We start from the raw sequence: 6,574 nt of genomic DNA, 5'->3' as shown, positions 1-6,574 counted from the left end.
CAGCCCAAATTGGCTTTAAAGCCATAGACATAGAGCAAATAGAGGGAAGCAGTATTGAAGGCAATGCCGAGACAGAGCTTAGATAGAGACAGAGAGTGATTGAGAGAGTCTGTTTACTCAGAGAGGCTTGAGAGATTCAAGCAAACTCTTGCTGTTGTATCTTTTGTGTGTTGAGTCTCAAATTGAGCTCACATTGTTGTTAAACTCTATTTGAAGACATAATAGAGAGGCCACCACTAAAGGCTGGACTAGGAGATGTAGCCCAGGAGTATTGGATGAACTCCTGATTAAATTTGTTGTGTTATGTGTTGTCTATTATGTTTTTGTTTACTACTTCATTGTCTGTGTATTTCGCAATCTTATCGATCCATTGCATAAAATAACATAGGCACATCCATGCACATGAATCTGTAATACCTTATTAAATGTAATAGATCTCATTTTCAGATCATGAGGTATATGTCGTATAAATCTTTTATAGTCTAATTTAGTTTATATTCTAGTGTTCATTGTATTTCATGTCTTATATTCTGCATTTTATCTTCTTTAATTTTTAGAAGAGGAATTCAGCATTGATAGTAAGAAGCAGGAATTGAAGAAAGAGGAGAAAAATAACACTGGAGCGACAATGACAGAAAGAGAGATAGAAGAGAACCAGTTTAGTGATACCCTTAAAGCTAATATCTCACATGAGACACACACATACAAACTGATGGCCAAGTCCTTAGAGGTGATGAATTCACTTGCAATACCTTGGCAATACAATGATAATGTTTTGAAGTGATGAAAATATTTATATGTAAATTGCAATCCAACCAATATTAAGTTGGAAACTCATATTGTAATACTTGACAATTCATATAATATAATTTATGTGGTTGAAATTATTTATAGTTGTACTTGATATTATTTAGTATTATAATTAACATATGTAATTATGTGTTTTCATATTAGATGAACATGCACATTGTATGGCATTTTTTTAAATTTAGTCATAAAATCATACTAATTAATTTATGTTGATTAATAATGGACATATAAAATCAATCTAAAACTACCAAATTAGTATTTTATATTGATTAATGATGAACACAAATAAAATAAATATTAGTCATTTATAATGATTATTAATGAAAGGAAATGAAATGAATAGAAACTATTAAATCAGTTGCTTATATAATGAATATGAAACTAACAAAAAAATATAAATGACTACTGTAAATGATAAATTTGTGATTACAAATGACAACTAAATTTTGCATATATATGACTATCAGTAGCTAATTTGTAGTATCTTATAACATGACTAAAATTTAGTCATATTTCTTTGGTAATTAATTGATTTTAAACGATGACTAAAATTTGCATATATATGACTATTAGTAGCTAATTTATAGTATCTTATAACGTGACCAACATTTTAGTCATATATCTTTGGTCATTAATTGGTTTTCTCAGGTGATTATGTAGTAGTATATTTTGTTGTGTATGTGATCATTAATTATAACAATTTATGACTAAATATACTACTAGATGACAAAGTTGATACAAGAAATTAATGATTAAACTAAATATGGCTAAAAGTTTGTCATGTTATAAGATATTGTAAATTGGCCACTGTTAATCATCGACTGAAAAATGGTCATTTATATGCAAATTTTAGTCTTTTTTTAGTAACTAATTAGTAAATTTATACTAGTGTATGAAAGAAGAATATGAGTCAATAATTAAAAACAAAACATGGGAATTAGTTGAACTGCTAGAAGGGAAACAACCCATAGGTTGTAAATGGTTATATAAACCTAAGTTCAAAGTAGATGGTAGTATAGACAAATATAAAGCTAGGTTGGTAGCTAAAAGGTACTCGCAGAAAGAAGGTATTGATTATGAAGAGACCTTTGCTCATGTAGCTAAGTTAAACACTATTAGAATGTTAATAGCCTTAGCTACAAAGCATCATTGGAGGGTACACCAGCTAGATGTGAAATCTTCTTTTTTAAATGGAGAATTGAAAGAAGAGGTATATTTAACACAACCTGAAGGGTTTATTGAATAGGGGCAGGAACATTTGGTTTGTAGATTAAAGAAAGCATTGTATGGATTGAAACATGCACCCAGATCGTGGTATGAAAAAATAGACTCATTTTTCTTGCAGAATGGTTATAAGAAGAGTAAAAATGACCCAAATATGTATATTGTGTTTGATTTAAAGGGGAATATTGTCTTGATTTCTTTATATGTTGATGATCTGATTACGACTGGAAATGTTGATGAATTGATTAAAGAAATCAAAGTGCATACATCACAGGTTTTTGAAATGAAAGAGATTGGAGAACTACATTATTATTTAGGTCTTTAAGTCTGGAGGGATTCTAGTCAGACATTTCTCACTCAAGGAAAGTATGTCAGGGGATTATTGAAGAAATTTAGAATGGATCAGTGTAAAGTTGCCTTAGTACCTTTACAGCAGAATGTCAAACTTCAGAATGATGATAGTTCTAAGGATGTAGATCCTACACTATATAGATAGCTAGTTGGAAGTCTGATTTATTTGACTACAACTAGACCTAAATTAGCTTTTTCAGTCACTGTTTTGAGCCATTTTATGTCAAAACCTCTTAAGAATCATTGAGTGGCAACAAATGGTGTTTTAAGGTATCTTCAAGGAACCTTAGACTTTGGCATTAAATATACTGATTCTTTTGATGTTAGATTGATAGGTTTCTTAGATTCATACTGGGCTGGAAATCTCAATGATAAAAGATCCATAACAGGTTATGCTTTCAGCATTGGATCCAGGGTCATTTCTTAAAGCAACAAGAATCAAAATACAGTATCCTTGTCTTTAGTAGAAGAAGATAAACAATCAATGTGTGCAGCCACTTGTGAAGCGATTTTGTTGAGGAAACTTCTTCATGATGCTAGAGAAGAATAAAAATATTCTACAGTGATTAAATGCGACAACCAAGGTTCAATCAAATTGGCGAATAACCATGTGTTTCACAAAAACACAAAACATATTGATATTCAGTTTCACTTGTTAGAGAAAAGGTCCAGTCTAAAGAGAATGCAAATATCTTCACCAAGCCCCTTGGGAGGATTAAATTTGAATTGTTTAGGAAGATGTTAGGTGTGAAAGTGAACCCTTTCTCCATTAAAGGGGGGAGTTGAAAATAATGGAGAATATGTATTATTGGAGAGATTATGTTTCAAAGTTGTGAGTGTGTCCTAGATTAGTATTAGTTCCTCTAGGAGTTGGTTCTAATCTCTCTATAATGATGTAAATTTATATATTTATGATTAATTGAAGAGCATTCTTCTTGGACAGTCTCAAGGGGCGGCTTTCTCACCTGTGAGCTGTTAGTTTCAAAATATATGTTTCATCTTCCATTTTTAACATTAATTAGATTAAAAGGGACTTAAGTTTGATGAACATTTATCAATAAAGTATGTTTGGATGGGTTTTCAATTGTATTGGGATATAGATATGAGTGGAAAGTTGGGTAATATCATTTTAATGTATTGGAAAATAGATTTGAAGTGACAAGCTGCGGGTGAGGGCGTTCGAGAGTTTAAATGTTTGTTGTACTACCCAACAATCTGCTAATCCTTAGAGAATTGTCTATTTCTACAGACAGCGTAATAAAGGTTGTTGTTCAATCCATTTATTGACTTTCGAAATGGAGACCTTAGTCCGGAGCAACTCTTTAATGTCGTATGAGTCTTGGATAGCTACAGAGCTCTAGCACGAGAATTATCTATGAAAATAGAGCAGAGATAAGAACTTAAGAAATGCAAGTCGTTATTAAAGTTAATGGAAAAATGTGGTGCACTTGCTCCTTGGATTAGGAGCTACAAAACCGTGGTTCCATTTAAATAACGGATGGGATTCTTATGGACGTCCCTCATCCATTTTGATGTGGTGACGTGAACATGAATCTGCTTATATAGGGTATGTGGAAAGGTTTTCTATAGGGTATCTGCTTATATCGTTATCCATACACTTCAGGCGATTCCCAAGAAGTTTTCCATGGGGGTATTCTTATTACGAGGAGTCCCTTTCATTACCCGTTTTCCATTCAATTTTCCTGTTTTTAACCATACGGTGATATTAAATAATGGAGTGGATTGTATATGTTCATGGTTGTATACGGCGATTACCAGTGTTGGGAGAGGCCAGAAGACATGGATACTCCCCGAACATTGTACCAGATCAACGCATCTTCTCCTGGAACCGAAGCTGTTGCCGATACCTCCGCAGCTCTGTCGTCTGCAGCTATTGCATGGAACAAGTTTAATTCTTCCTACTCAACAAAATTGCTTCAACATTCTAAATCTGTGGGTACAAATATTGCTTCGGCAATGTTGCTTCAATTTGTGTTATTATAATTATATTGATAAATGTGATTAATATTGAATGTCATTTTCATATGATTCACATTCACATTTTCTAGTGCTAGTTAGCTACTACTTACATTACATTATAAAGATTAGTAAACCATAATTTTCTACATTATATAGATTAGTAAACCATGGTTGTCTATACATGTGTTGTTTTTTTGGCAGCTCCTTCAATTTGCAAACCAATACCGTGCATCTTATCAGGCTTCTTGCCCTTTCTACTGTTCTTCTTCCGGATTCCAAGTATGTATCCCATCATACTGTTGCAAGCCTCTAACCATTTACTGCGAACACTAATTTAATTCATGCTATGATTCAAATTAAGGTCAAAAGTACAAATGAGATTGACCATCGAATTAACGCAGATCAGCTTGTGTCATATAATGCTGCACAGGACGAACTGCTATGGGCTGCTTCTTGGCTTTATAAAGCAACACGAGATCAAGTGTCACGGTCTCTGAATTCAGTTGGGATAACAAATTTGCAGGCGCTCAGATATTCTTAGCACAGGTAGTCAGCTTTTATGCTACATGTTAAAGTTCGGTGCGGGGTTGTTGAATCCAGCTAGACCATCAAAACTGCAAAATCATTAATAGATCGTGGGGGAAATAGCGTATTCGTGACTTGAAAAATGTCTCCCTTCACTGGAATCTTGAAAAATGCCTTCTCTTCACCGGAGACGGGCAAGTCACAAATTTTGCTATTTCCCATAATCTTTTGGTGATTTTGCAATTTTGATAGCATTAATGGATTCACAAACCTCAGATAACATTCGTTGATTTATTGATGAAATTGCATTCTCTGTTTGTTTCAAATTTTTAATAAAATTGAAAAACTAATCTTAAAATATATAGGCAACAGTATTGAATTTAACTTGATTGTCTATTTTGAAAATATTTGCTAATATACAGAAGTGAGGTCAATTTTTAGAATATTCCCTTAATTAGACATCCTTAATCGGCCATCGAAATAATATTTCCTTAATTGGCAATCGAAATAATGATGACTAAGGCCATAGTTACCATTAATACTTTGTATTTCCCTTGGATGAATTTCTAAAATGTGGACTCAGTTGTCTAACCAGCATGCAAATTTGCTCTGAAAATCATGGAAATTTTGGCAAGATTTTGATAAAATTCCGCAATGATTTTTGTAATACCATGGTTACAGCGATTGAACTTAAAAAATTTGGATGCCCAAAATTTTTTTGATAGTGCTGAATTCATTTCCACCATAAAAGAACATGATTCAAACACTACTATTACAAAAAATTTTGAAAAAAAATTAACCATATTCCAACCACTTTTCACCTTCCTTTCAGTTAGTAGACACAAATGTAAACATCATATCGCAATTATTTATTGACAAAATTGCAACTTCTTTTACTGATTAGCAATTTCAATTGCATCTCCCATGTGCTAGAATTGCATTTCAAATTTCCAACCATAAGAGGAAGAATCACCACCAAAATACTGAATGCGATAGTAAGGTGTTTTAGCTAGTAGATTGTTGACGCCAATGAAATGGGTTTTAGCAGAACTATCTACTGTGTTGAAATGCTAATTCCAACTACAGCAGAAAACCGCCATGGGAGTTCCCCGCTATTTCAATTTACTTCACTTTGCGAATGCGATTTGATCGCTATCGCACATTAACCCGTTGCACCCTTATGTATTCTGATTGCGATTTCACAATGCGATTTGATCGCATATCGCAAATCGCATCCACGCCTTGTTGCCTTCATTACGCCCTGTGTTTTCTGCCGATTGCGATTCTGTGATGCGATCCGATCGCAAATCGCAAATTGCACCCATTTGTTTGTGCTTCACTTTTCTCTTCCGCCGACGTGACGTTGTGATGCGATCCAAATCACAAATCACATATCTCACCTTATTCAAACCAATCTCAGCCATCCGATTAAATCAAGGGTTGATGTACAGGCTTGCAGCAAAATTACGTGACGTGAATTAGAAGTTTCGCTGACCGCCGTTTTTGTCAGTAAAGTAATTTAAATGAAATTTACTCCGGTTGGTAGAACGTAGGTAAAGTCTTTAATTTTATTGTTTTTTATTTTTTCACGGGAGTATGGCACAATAAAGTATGTAATGTCCTGTTTTATTGTTCATTGAACATGAAATGTAAGGTGTGAAGCGCAGCAGCAACGCAAGTTTAT

The 6,574-nt window shown here is 33.5% G+C and overlaps 1 pseudogene; it reads left to right on the top strand.

Moving 5' to 3' along the window:
- The first annotated feature begins 4,140 nt into the window (after positions 1 to 4,140).
- Positions 4,141 to 4,906, top strand: LOC149158972 (endoglucanase 18 pseudogene; annotated as a pseudogene).
- The last annotated feature ends 1,668 nt before the right edge of the window (positions 4,907 to 6,574 follow it).

Source organism: Pinus tabuliformis, chromosome 5_2 (genome assembly GCF_031772625.1).
Source record: "Pinus tabuliformis cultivar Carrire ecotype Pingquan chromosome 5_2, CPIR1, whole genome shotgun sequence".
NCBI lineage: Eukaryota > Viridiplantae > Streptophyta > Pinopsida > Pinales > Pinaceae > Pinus > Pinus tabuliformis.
Note: the sequence above shows the minus strand (reverse complement) of the source record. Positions and strands in the feature narration are given on the sequence as shown.